The 12,500-nt window shown below is 45.4% G+C and overlaps 1 protein-coding gene across 5 annotated transcripts in view; it reads right to left on the bottom strand.

The window, feature by feature from the left end:
• The window catches only part of LOC135106587 (b(0,+)-type amino acid transporter 1-like), an 82,252-nt gene that overhangs the window by 45,415 nt on the left and 24,337 nt on the right, over positions 1-12,500 (bottom strand). Inside the window, exon 1 of one of the 5 annotated variants that reach the window (XM_064015836.1) lies at positions 2,263-2,421. The exons of 3 other annotated variants lie outside the window; for them this stretch is intronic. The gene's annotated coding sequence lies outside the window, so the exon portion shown is untranslated. Of the gene's footprint in view, positions 1-2,262; positions 2,422-12,500 lie in introns of those variants that run through there. One more of the 5 variants, XM_064015831.1, reaches the window with a different exon arrangement.

Below are 12,500 nucleotides of genomic sequence, written 5' to 3'. Positions count from 1 at the left end.
AACTAGCGGAGCGGCGACCAAGCCACTGCTGTTGAAGGTGACTCTCTCTCTCTCTCTCTCTCTCTCTCTCTCTCTCTCTCTCTCTCTCTCTCTCTCTCTCTCTCTCTCTCTCTCTCTCCCACGTTGCCTCTCACAGATACACACACCTCCGCTGTCTCTCCTGCGTGCGTGTGTACGGAGCGGAGCGAGTAGAAGGGAGGGGAAGGGGGCCAGGGGGAGGAAACCAGATGCACGTGTTGTATCGTGTGGAAGGCGAGGGAGAGCGAGGGAAAAGCGAGGGGAAGGCAAGGGGAGGGGGAGAAGAGGTGTGTTTCAGATAGGGCAGCGCCACGTGGTGTGAGGTGAAGGAGTTACGTGATCAGCGGGGAGTGGACGTTGGCTGGTCACGCATGCATGCACGCGGACACGTACCCCACACACGCACGTGCGCGTGCGCACACACGAGTGCACGCACGCACGCACACACACACACACACACACACACACACACACACACACACACACACAAGTAGCCAGTGCTGACATTAAAAGAAACTCAGCACACAGGGAAGTGTACAGTCCATAGCATCAGCAGCAGCAGCAACAGCAGACGTGAGGCTCGTGGACAGTCTAGGGTCTTCACGTGCGGCTCACACCCTCCACCCAATACTCCTTATGACCATCCTATTATAACCAACAGTACTACCAATACTGATGCTATCGCCGCTGCTCTCCTAGCATCACTACAGCAGCCAGATTTTGCTAATAGTAATTGCAGGGCTAGGCCTCTATAGTTTTAGTGCCTCATTTTCACTTTATCTGACTTGCCACACTCAAGATGTTGGTGGCTGAGGTGATAATGGACTAATGATGGACTTCATCTACTATTGCTGCTGCTGCTGCTGCTACTACTACTACTACTACTACTACTACTACTACTACTACTACTACTTGTAGTAGTAGTAGTAGTAGTAGTAGTAGTAGCAGTAGCTACTACTAGTACTGCTGCTGCTACTTGTAGTAGTAGTAGTAGTAGTAGTAGTAGTAGTAGTAGCAGTAGCTACTACTACTACTGCTGCTACCTGTAGTAGTAGTAGTAGTAGTAGTAGCTACTACTACTGCTGCTACTTGTAGTAGTAGTAGTAGTAGTAGTAGTAGTAGTAGTAGTAGCTATGACTACTACTGCTGCTACTTGTATAGTAGTAGTAGTAGTAGTAGTAGTAGTAGCAGTAGTAGTAGTAGTAGTAGTCGTAGTAGTAGTAGTAGTAGTACTGCTGCTACTACTACTACTACTACTACTATTGATAATAATAATAATAATAATAATAATAATAATAATAATAATAATAATAATAATAATAATAATAAAAATACCACCACCACTGCTGCTACTACTACTACTACTACTATTACTACTACTACTACTACTACTACTACTAATAATAATAATAATAATAATAATAATAATAGTAATAGTAATAATAATAATGTCAACATGTCAGCACACGACGGGCGCACATGCCAGGTCACAGTTGCATCAGGTAAGGCTGAGCGCAGCGCGGTGCAGCGCGGTGCGACAAGCGTTTCGTAACGATGCGTACTGTCTGGCAAGGAGAGCCACATCACATGAGCGTAGCTTTTGTTTACAGCGATGATCTGTTAGCAGTTTTCCCGTCAGCGTGGTTTATGCAAGAGGCCAAGACGGATGAGTCAGTGAGGCTGCCAACCCGCCACCTGTTCGCGGCAAGGACACACGCACAGTGCCAGCGCGGGGCTGCTCTCCCCATGCACAGGTTTGGCTGTGACATCACGCCTGCAGGTCGGTGGTTGGGCGTGCTGGCCCCTCCATGCCGCCTTCCCGCCAAATGTTCCGCTCCTGGCCACGCCATGCCGCGCCACGCCGCGCCGCCCCCGACACGCCCGTCACCACGCCCTCGCCACCCTAGACATGCCGCCACACCGCTGCCTCACTCCTTCACGCCGGGCACACCACGAAAAATGCATAATTGACATGAAATCTGAGAAAACGTCTGTCACGCGCACTGCTCAGCCAGGCAACGTGAAGCTTGTCTGGTCTGTCATGAAGGCTTTTGAACCTGTCCCCGCCAGATCACCGCCAGCAGGGTGCCTGCGAGGGCCTGGCAGGTGCTGAATGTGACAGAGTACTTTCCGCCACAGGCCGATCCGACTGGGGATCCGCGGCCCGGCATGCAGGCGTGGTCGTCAAGTCAAGAGTCTGTCTGGCCAAATTCATAGAGTGAAGGATAGAAAATGTTGTCTTACCTTGCACTGGGAAGCCATGTTTATATTGCATTTCTTTTGCACGTCTATCATGAAATAGGCGCTCACTTTCGGAGCCCGGTGGCTACTGCCTAGCACGGAGTGGGAGCCACCCTTTATACTGGCGCTGTGCCGGCAGCCCGATCACTGTGCGCTAGAGGCTCGTGAGCCACTGCTGCCCCACGCTCGCTGTAACACCCTCCACCAGCACGCACGCGCCTGCCACCCCCACCCCACCCCGCTCGCTCTCTCTCTCTCTCTCTCTCTCTCTCTCTCTCTCTCTCTCTCTCTCTCTCTCTCCATTTCGGCAAGCCTAGCAGAGCGGGGGAGGGGCGGGGTCGGGGCGGGATCGGGAGGCCTCCGTGTTGGCTCCCCTGTTCGCGTCTCGTATTAACTCTCTGAACTGGGTCGAACCCACGGCGTGACTCCCTCACCAGGTGGGTTATTGTTCCTCATCTGCACCGCTCAAGAGACGTTCCCCATAAACCTCCGCACGTTAACCTTTTCCTCCCCTTTTCCTACGCTCTGCTAAATCTTTACCTCTCCCCCAGGCGCTCTTTGCTTCCCTCCCTCATCCCCTTGCCACCCCACCCAGCTCTGCCACCTCGCTTGCTGCACTCCCACACTGCCTGCTTGCTTGAGGTCCTATTAAGGGCAATGTACCTCAATACCAAGCACTCAAGAGAATACTGGCTTTGTACTCTTAGACTCTTCGCCTTAATATACCCACAATTACTCTTCCTTGCGTTCAGAGTCCCACAAATTTCGAAACGCGGTGGGTTCAAGAGTCTCAGCCCTGACAGGTACAAATACCCAGCCAGCCTCATCCCTGACCCGCCACAGCCCTGTCAGCCGCTGTTCCCATGGCCAGCACGTCACTACAAGAACAGTGTGCGTTGGGAGGAAGGGAGGGGGAAGGGGGAGGGAGAGCAAGAAGACCAAGGGAGAGCAAGAGCCACAGTAAAGTCTTGCACGTACACCACTAAAATTATCTCTCTCTCTCTCTCTCTCTCTCTCTCTCTCTCTCTCTCTCTCTCTCTCTCTCTCTCTCTCTCTCTCTCTCTCTCTCTCTCTCTCTACTCACGTGTGCTGCCAAGTATTCTGTCTCTTTTCTCTCTTCTATCTAATCTCTCTCTCTCTCTCTCTCTCTCTCTCTCTCTCTCTCTCTCTCTCTCTCTCTCTCTCTCTCTCTCTCTCTCTCTCTCTCTCTCTCTCTCTCTCTCTCTCTCTCCCCGTGTAACCTTAATCCACTTCTCTCAAAAAATCAAACACTTCTGTTCAAAAAAATAAATGAAACAAATTGTCCCACTTTTCTTTCACTTCGTTTCATCCATGCATTCCCGTTTCACGCTCCAGCTCTCTCTCTCTCTCTCTCTCTCTCTCTCTCTCTCTCTCTCTCTCTCTCTCTCTCTCTCTCTCTCTCTCTCTCTCTCTCAATATTTTTTTTATTTCTTCTTTGTTTATCCCGGTGTCTGTCTACATGTCTTTCTGTTTGTGTGTACTAATGGTAAGATCCTGGTTCAAGTATTAGTGGTAGTAGCAGTAGTAATAGTAAGAGTGGTGGTGATAGTAGTAGTAGTAGTAGGAAGAAAAATAGGAGAAGGAGGAGGAGAAGTAGGAAAAGAAGGAGGAGGAGAAGTAGGAAAAGTAAGAGGAGGAAGAGAAGTAGGAAAAGTAGGAGGAGGAGGAGAAGTAGGAAAAGTAGAAGGAGGAGGAGGAGAAGTAGGCAAAGTAGGAGGAGGAGGAGAAGTAGGAAAAGTAGGAGGAGGAGGAGAAGTAGGCAAAGTACGAGGAGGAGGAGAAGTAGGAAAAGTAGGAGGAGGAGGAGGAGGAGGAGAAGTAGGAAAAGTAGGAGGAGGAGGAGGAAAAGTAGGAAAAGTAGGAGGAGGAGGAGGAGAAGTAGGAAAAGTAGGAGGAGGAGGAGGAGGAGGAGGAAAAGAAGGAGAAATATCATGATCACACCAGCACCATCAATCACCACCTTCACCACCACCACCACCACCACCACCACCAAAACTATCACCACCATCATTACCTCACACTCTTTTCTCCCACGCCATACACAATTTCCCCTATATCACAGTTTGCACCTTCAATTTCGCACGTCACTTCACACGTGTAGCAGCAGTCCCTTCCCCTCCTCCCCTTCCAAAAAAACTGACTCGTTTATAAACACCTAGCCATAATTACGGACAGCTGTGGCCAACAATCTGCACTTGCGGTTAATCTATTCGTTGCCGAGTGATTTTATCTTTTATGTCTACAAGAGATTACAGAAAAAAAAAGCGCTTGAGACAGAAAAAAAAAAAGAATGATGAAAGTATCCTTGGAAATCATGAAAATACCCTTGGAAATCTCAACACCTTCCACTAAAGGCGCTTAACCCATAGCGAAAATTATGAAAACATCCTTGAAAATTTAGACAGCATTTACTAGAGATCTGTTAAACTAGGCCTAGAAAAAAAAAATTAAAATCTCAATTACTTCCACTAGAGACTCTTAAACTAGAGCTACTATCACTAAAACACACAACTGAAAACCCCCAATAACTTCCACTACAGCCTGTTAAACAATCACTACAACACGAAAACACTTGCAAATCTCAACTTCCACTAACACCTCTTAAATCATCACCGGAATCGTGAAAACAACCTTAAAACACCCACCCCCCCAACTATTTCCAGTAAAGTTTGTTGAGCTATTACCAGAATCACGGAAAATAAAAAACCCTCGATAACCTTACCAACCTGCACTAGAGCCTGCTTAATTAACTGCTCAACAACCGTAACTCCAGAAAAAAAAGTAAGAAGAAAAAGTTCAAATCAGGGTCTCTAATTCTGCTTCTGCTTCTAAAAAGGTTCGTCGACACTCCTTTTCTGAAGTAGAGTCTAAATTATACTGTACCTTTGCTTAACGTGTAAAGAAGGAAGCAAAAATATACGATAAAAATGCTGAATTATTGTCGTGTCCCGCAAAACTAGGTACAAAAAGGTTTAAATTGCGTTGGTTAATTTTACTCGCATTTCTAAAGATGTCCTGATACTCCTGTCTTGAAGCAGCCCAAGTTATACGAAGGTGCAAACACAGACACGAGTAAGGCAGAGTCCCACAGTTTACCAGCGAAAGGGATGAAAGAGTGGCCATGCTGTGTACTCGGCTCTCGCATTACTGAGGCGGCAATGCAGAGGCAGACAGGAAGTTCCACAGTGAAATGGGGTGAAAGAGAGAAGATAATGGATAACTCTTGCATTTCCGAGATGAACAGATAAGTTTTTTGTGTCTGTCTGTGTGCGTGATAGGGATTGAACTGGTGGTGGTGGTAGTAGTAGTAGTAGTAGTAGTAGTAGTAGTAGTAGTAGTAGTAGTAGTAGTAGTAGTAGTAGTAGTAGTAGTAGTAGTAGCAGTAGTAGTAGTAGTCATCGATTTCAAGATCTTTACAGTGAAAGGAATGAAAGAGTGAATACACTGGTGAACTCTTGCATTAGTGAAGTGGACAGAACAGGAATGAAGGGGCGAAGCATTGATAGTATTGATAAGCTAGACAGAAAGAAAGCCGTGATGGAATAAAACCACTAGTGAACTCTTGCTTTAGTGAAGTGAATAGAATGGGCACGAATGTTTATGTTTGGGGTGGCAGCAGCAGCAGCAGCAATAGTAGCAGTAGGGGTGGTCCTTTCCCTTCGCCCAGTGACTCCCTCATGCCTCGCCTCCTCCCCCTCTCTCAGTCCTCGGCAGACGGCAGACAGAATGAGGGTCGAGCCAAGTTAGTGACGTCACAAGGAGGAAATACGTGAACCTCAGTGAGCGAAAGCAACAAGCGGCAGACACACACACACACACACACACACACACACACACACACACACACACACACACACACACACACACTTGGCAGACGATAAGTTATGACAGACATCAGGAAAATTAAGGAAACTGTCTGAAAATAACTCGACAGAAATAAATCACAGGAGATGAACAATGAAAGAAATTGAAGATAAAAAAAAAAAAAAGTTAAATCAGGAAACAAACATGCAGGCGATGAATGACGACGTGAACCAGGAAAATAAAAGAGAAAGTAGGAAAATTATGCTGTAAACTGAAAACAGACAAAAGAAAGACAGCTCACTCAAGAATAAATCAAGCCATGAAAATTAAAGAAAACAGCTGGAAAATTAGTAAAACAGCGAAAAGACAAGAAGACAACAGTGAAAATTAAACAAAAGTAAGAAGAAAGAAGAAAGATAATACCAGTAACAATCAGAAAATTAAATTAAACAATAGGCAGACGAAAACAAATAAATAAACAATAAATCGAGGAAGAGACCCAAGAAAAACACGAGTAACGAAAATAAGTAAACAAACGCAAAAGAAAACGTACACACACACACACACACACACACACACACACACACACACACACACACACGGATGTTGAATTAGAAAACAAAAGAGGAAAAGAAATAGAAAACGAAGCATTAATCCGAAGCCCAACAAACAGGGGAAACTTCAATAAACACAACCCGGAGAGAGAAAATTCATCAAAAAGCACACTAATTTTTTTTTTCAGCATATTTCAGGAAGTATTAATGAGTGCATACATTAAAAGCAGCGTGTGTATCCGTGTTACACTCTCCTTATTGCTGCGTAGGTGGGAGTGCGTGGGAGAAAGAGAAGCACGAAGCAACGTTCCCAGAAGTGACTGAGGGTGACGGACTGACAGAGAGAGAGAGAGAGAGAGAGAGAGGAGAGGAGAGAGAGAGAGAGAGTATGAATGAGTGTGGGAGCCAGATAAGAGAGACAGCAACCTACAGTGGCCTACCTATACAAGACATCGAGGTTGTGTGTGTGTGTGTGTGTGTGTGTGTGTGTGTGTGTGTGTGTGCCAGCTGAGTAAGGCAAGTCTTGTCTGTATTCGGAAATTATTCGGTCTTAATTAGATTGCTTCTAAATAGGCTCCAGTGGAAGTTATTTAAATGTGTTCTCTTGATTTAGTGGTAGTTTAGCACGCTCCATTAGAAGTTATTGGGGATTTTCAAGTTTTTTTTTTTTATGATTCTAGTGTTAATTGAACAAGCTTTATTGAAAATTACTGTGGTTTTCAAAAGTGCTTTCAAGGGTGTTTTCTTGATTTAGTGATAGTTTAGCAGGCTCCAGTGGATGTTATTGTGGGTTTTTAAGGGTTTTCCTGATTCTAGGGACAGTTTAACAGGCTGTATTGGAAGTCTGGGGTCTGGAATGGTGTTTTCATGATTCCAGTAATAGTTTGACAAGAATCATGCATCCTGAATGAAGGAAAAACATTGCGAGTACTTGTATAACCGAAGAAGAACAAGTAGATGAAAGAAGAGCAGAGAAAAAAGGACAAACAACTATCATAAGACACATAAATATTCATAATTTCGCAAAAAAACGCGGAAGTGAAGGAGGATGCAAGAACAACTGGTCATAAAAACACAATAAATGATAAACAGTCATAAATAAAGAGAAAAAAAATAAAACAAATAACATCCATTTTCCCTTCTTATTTATTTACTTATTTATTTACCTAACACAAACCCTACTAAGAGCCAACAAATCTGCTGCTGCTTGTTCTTCTTCCACCTTCCATATTTCCTCCCCTCATCTCCCCCCAAGGGTAAGGGACAGGGGTACAGGGGTTAAGATGAGGGGGTGCCGGTCACTCCCTTAACAGGCCGCGGGGTGTAAGGGTGAAGAGGGTTGAGAGAGGTGACGGAGGGGGAGGAGGTGAGGGTGGTGAGGGAGGGGGAAGTGTCAGGGTGGTGAGGTGAAGGTGAGGGAGGAGAGGGGGAGGGGGGAGGTGGGGGAGGTGGGGGTTGGCCGCTACAAAGGGTTAAATTGGGCAAGTAGGAAGGTGACGCCAAGCTAGTCGGACTCTCTCTCTCTCTCTCTCTCTCTCTCTCTCTCTCTCTCTCTCTCTCTCTCTCTCTCTCTCTCTCTCTCTCTCTCTCTCTTTCTCTCTCTCCCCCACCCTTCATCGTTAACTCTCACCAAAAGTCAACACCCTTCTCCTCCTCCTCCACCTCCTCCTCCTCCTCCTCCTCCTCCACCTCCACCTTCACCTCCACCTCCACCTCCTCCTCCTCCTCCTCCTCCACCTCCTCCTACTATTCTTGCAGTTATCACCCTAATCGTCATCATCTTCCTCTTCCATTCTTCTTCCTCTCCCTCCTCCTCCTCCTCCTCCTCCTCACTTCCCTCCATACTCTCCTCCTCTTACCCTCCCTCTACTCCAAGGCGTCCCTGTCCCAATCTCTCTCTCTCTCTCTCTCTGGGCGAGATTCGAACCATGGCATCTTAATGTTATCCTAGAACGTTACCAATGAACCAACCACTCACTCGCTTACTGAGAACCTATGATAGCGCAACTGTTTATTCAAGTGTTCGTTAGACCCTCATGAAAATTAAAGCCCTTGATACTAAGAAAGATGCGAGAGATAAGAGAGGGAAAGAGTGTGTGTCTGATGAAGGATACAGTTACCAACACACGGCCGTCATCATTAAAAGAAGATTGGGCAGATTTATGAGTGGGCATGATAGGAGGGAATATGTGAGCACGTTTTATACTAGGAGGGAAATAATAAATGAGGAAGAGAGTGTATGTATGTGTGTGTGTGTGTTTGTGTATGTGTGTGTGTCAGGGAAAATATTCTGTTACCAATATATGAGGAAAGATTCTGCGTTATCTATAGGTGATGATAGGTGGAAATATGATTTTTTTTTTTTTATAAAGGGACTCTCAGCCACGTATAGGCCTGATGCCATTACAGCAACCCTGAGGCTCAGAAAGAAATGAGAAATAAAGAAGAGAACGAGTGTGCCAGAGGAAGTATTCTGTTGCCAACATATGAAGAAAGATAAGCAAATCTATGGATGAAGATGATAGATGGAAACAGATGGGCATGTTTTACACACGAGCTCTCAGCCACGTGTAGGCCTGATGGCATTACAGCAACTGAGACTAGGAAAGAAATGAGAGAGAGAGAGAGAGAGAGAGAGAGAGAGAGAGAGAGAGAGAGAGAGAGAGAGAGAGAGAGAGAGAGAGAGAGAGAGAGAGAGAGAGAGAGAGAGAGAGAGAGAGAGAGAGAGAGAGAATTTCTTTTCATTTACGTTAAGAGCAGCTCTGGCCAAGTGCAACGATTAAGGCAGGAAGATAGAAAAGTCCAATGAAGGTGCCGATCCCCAATGATTACGGTCAAGAGGATTATTCATAATTATGAGATAAAGTATTTTGAAACTTCCCTCTTGAACGAGTGAAGAATTAATTGCCAACACATCCCCATCAACGCCATCAGTCACCATTTAACATCAGGACAAAAATACCCCTCAGTCGTCTCCAGAAAGAAAATTGTGAGTCTCTAGGGTGAGCTAGTAGGGTCAGCTGGCAGGGTGAGCTGGTAGGGTGAGCTGATTGGATGAGCCGACAGGGTGAGCTTCAAGAAAAGTTTAAACAAAGTGAATAGGGAAGGGGAGTTTAATCGCAAAAATTTGTTATATATATATTTTTTTCAGGTCCGGAGCTTAAAAAAGTAAAAAAATGTTCAATCTCAAACCTTTTATCAGATAACAGAGATACTTTCCTTACTTATAGGAGCTTGAACTGTTGCTGAATACGGAGCTTAAATGAATACGGAGCTTAAAGAAAGAGAACAAGTTAAGTCTGAAAACAGTGAGCTTAACAGAACTTAGACTGTTGCTAAATGGAATGAGCTGAAAGAAAACGAATAGGATAAGCCTGAAAACTGAACCTAGGGGGAGAACTAAAAGTGTGTGTGTGTGTGTGTGTGTGTGTGTGTGTGTGTGTGTGTGTGTGTGTGTGTGTGTGTGTGTGTGTGTGTGTGTGTGTGTGTGTGTGTGTGTGTGTGTGTGTGTGTGTGTGTGTGAATGGAGAGCAAGGCGCCGATAAACAGACGCAGCTGAGGAGAGACAAGGACAAGATTTCAGGCTCAAATGCAGAATTAGAAAGTCCGACAGGTGTTTAAATGTTAGGGTGACACTTAGGAGCCTCGCAGATAGAAATGCTGATATACCTAATGACCCAACGGCGAAGGCTGAACAAGAAGGAAATGTGCTTGCTTTGAAATCTAAGTAGGTTAGGCCACAGGGGATGCTTGGAAGGGTGTGGGGAGTGGTGGGGACAGGCCATCACGAGTTCAGCCCAAATCATAACTGTCTTATAACTCAGGGAGAAAAGCACAGTAGAGAGAAAAAAATAAAGAAAAAAAGGCGAAACAAAAATACCTAAGGCCAGATCCTGTGTACAGTTCAGACAAGGTGAGCAGAATTAGATAATGAGTCAGGGGAGCGTGAGTTCAGTTAGCCCCAGTCATGAGAGCCACTGCTGCACTAGGTCAGAAGGAATGAATATGATACAAGGACTACTACTACTTTTTTTTACAGACTAAGTGGAAGTGCTTGGCAGAAACAGATGACGAGTAAGGACAGCGGGGGTTCAGTTAGCCCCAGTCATGAGTCTTAGCCTTGTACTGCTCCAGGAATTGATATGATAGAGACTTCTGCTTCTCTTTTATAGGCGAGTGTGGAAGTGCTTAGCAGAAATAATGACTCAGGGTACGGTAAGTTTAGTTAATCCAGTCATGAGTCTTAGTGGTGTACTAAGTCAAGGATAATTGATATGGTACAAGGTCCTCCTCTTACCACTACTCTTTATGGGCGAGGATGGAAACGTTTGGTGCTTGGCAAAGAGGTGTGTGTGTGTGTGTGTGTGTGTGTGTGTGTGTGTGTGTGTGTGTGTGTGTGTGTGTGTGTGTGTGTGTGTGTGTGTGTGTGTGTGTGTGTGTGTGTGTGCAGTAAAAGTGTGGGCATGGCTAAATAAACTCCTTTCAATACAGATTTCGTGCGTGTAAGGCGCAGATTCAGAATGAAGATCAAGAGCAGGGTTGGGATACACATCTTTAATGCCACGTAGTGTAGATTCCCAAAGGTCACATAAGAACGCTATACTTCTTTGATTGGGCCAAGAAGGGTTTTGTACGAATCTACGGTGCTGTTATGTAAACCCGTATTATTTTGGTTAATAGAATGATGTAACTAGGAGGAATGTAGATGCGTGTAGGGGGAGTAACAGATTCCGAGCCTAAATTGAGTTATTTTTTCATACGTGTCAAGGAGACTGGCTGAGTAAAAATAAATAGATAAAAAAATAGTAGATGAAAAGCCACTCAATCTTACTGCCACTACTACTACTACTACTACTACTACTACTACTACTACTACTGGGTGTCAAGGAGTCCGGCGGCTGAGTAAAAGAAAACAGATAAAGAAAATCTACGAGGTGAAAAGCCCTCTTAATTTTACCACCACCTACACCACCATCACCACCACCACTACCACTACTACTACTACTGGGTGACCACAAGCAGAAGACTCGCCCTTGAAAGTGTTTGTTGCGAGGCAGTGACACCACAGCAAACTGGAAATTTTGCAAGATCATGGCACCGTCACATTTCTGCTTTCGCTGTGTGTGTGTGTGTGTGTGTGTGTGTGTGTGTGTGTGTGTGTGTGTGTGTGTGTGTGTGTGTGTGTGTGTGTGTGTGTGAGTCAGTGTTGTATCGACTGGTTTGTAGTTACTGAATTATTACCGCGTGTGGACTTGAAACAGGGTGTGTGTGTGTGTGTGTGTGTGTGTGTGTGTGTGTGTGTGTGTGTGTGTGTGTGTGTGTGTGTGTGTGTGTGTGTGTGTGTGGTGTGCTTGCGTCGAAGGTCAGATGCATTAGTGTTAAAGTCACGGAATGCAATGCTTCACTTGTGACTAATTACTGATTGATTGATGACTGGTAATTAGTGACTGAATTCATGTGAAGGCTAACACTTGCGTCCGTCAGTCACTCAGTCCGTCAGTCACTCAGTCAGTCAGTCAAGCACGCAAGCAATCACTCAGGTAGTCATGCAGTCAATAAGTCAGTCATATTCTCTCTCTCTCTCTCTCTCTCTCTCTCTCTCTCTCTCTCTCTCTCTCTCTCTCTCTCTCTCTCTCTCTCTCTCATTCTCTCTCACGGGAACGCATCCAAACTGTTCACGTGATCAGGTCTCCTTTATTTGTCTTTTCATATCATTTACACAAAAGGATGTGAGCCAAGAGTGCTGCAAAAGTATCGTGAGAGGGAGAGGGAGAGGGGGAGGGGGAGAGGGAGGTGATAGAAAAATTAACCAAAATATATCACTGTCGTGTTGCTTTTTTTTTTTTTTTTTGGGGGGGGGGG

The sequence above is a fragment of the Scylla paramamosain genome, chromosome 13 (genome assembly GCF_035594125.1).
Source record: "Scylla paramamosain isolate STU-SP2022 chromosome 13, ASM3559412v1, whole genome shotgun sequence".
Taxonomy (NCBI): Eukaryota; Metazoa; Arthropoda; class Malacostraca; order Decapoda; family Portunidae; genus Scylla; species Scylla paramamosain.
Note: the sequence above shows the minus strand (reverse complement) of the source record. Positions and strands in the feature narration are given on the sequence as shown.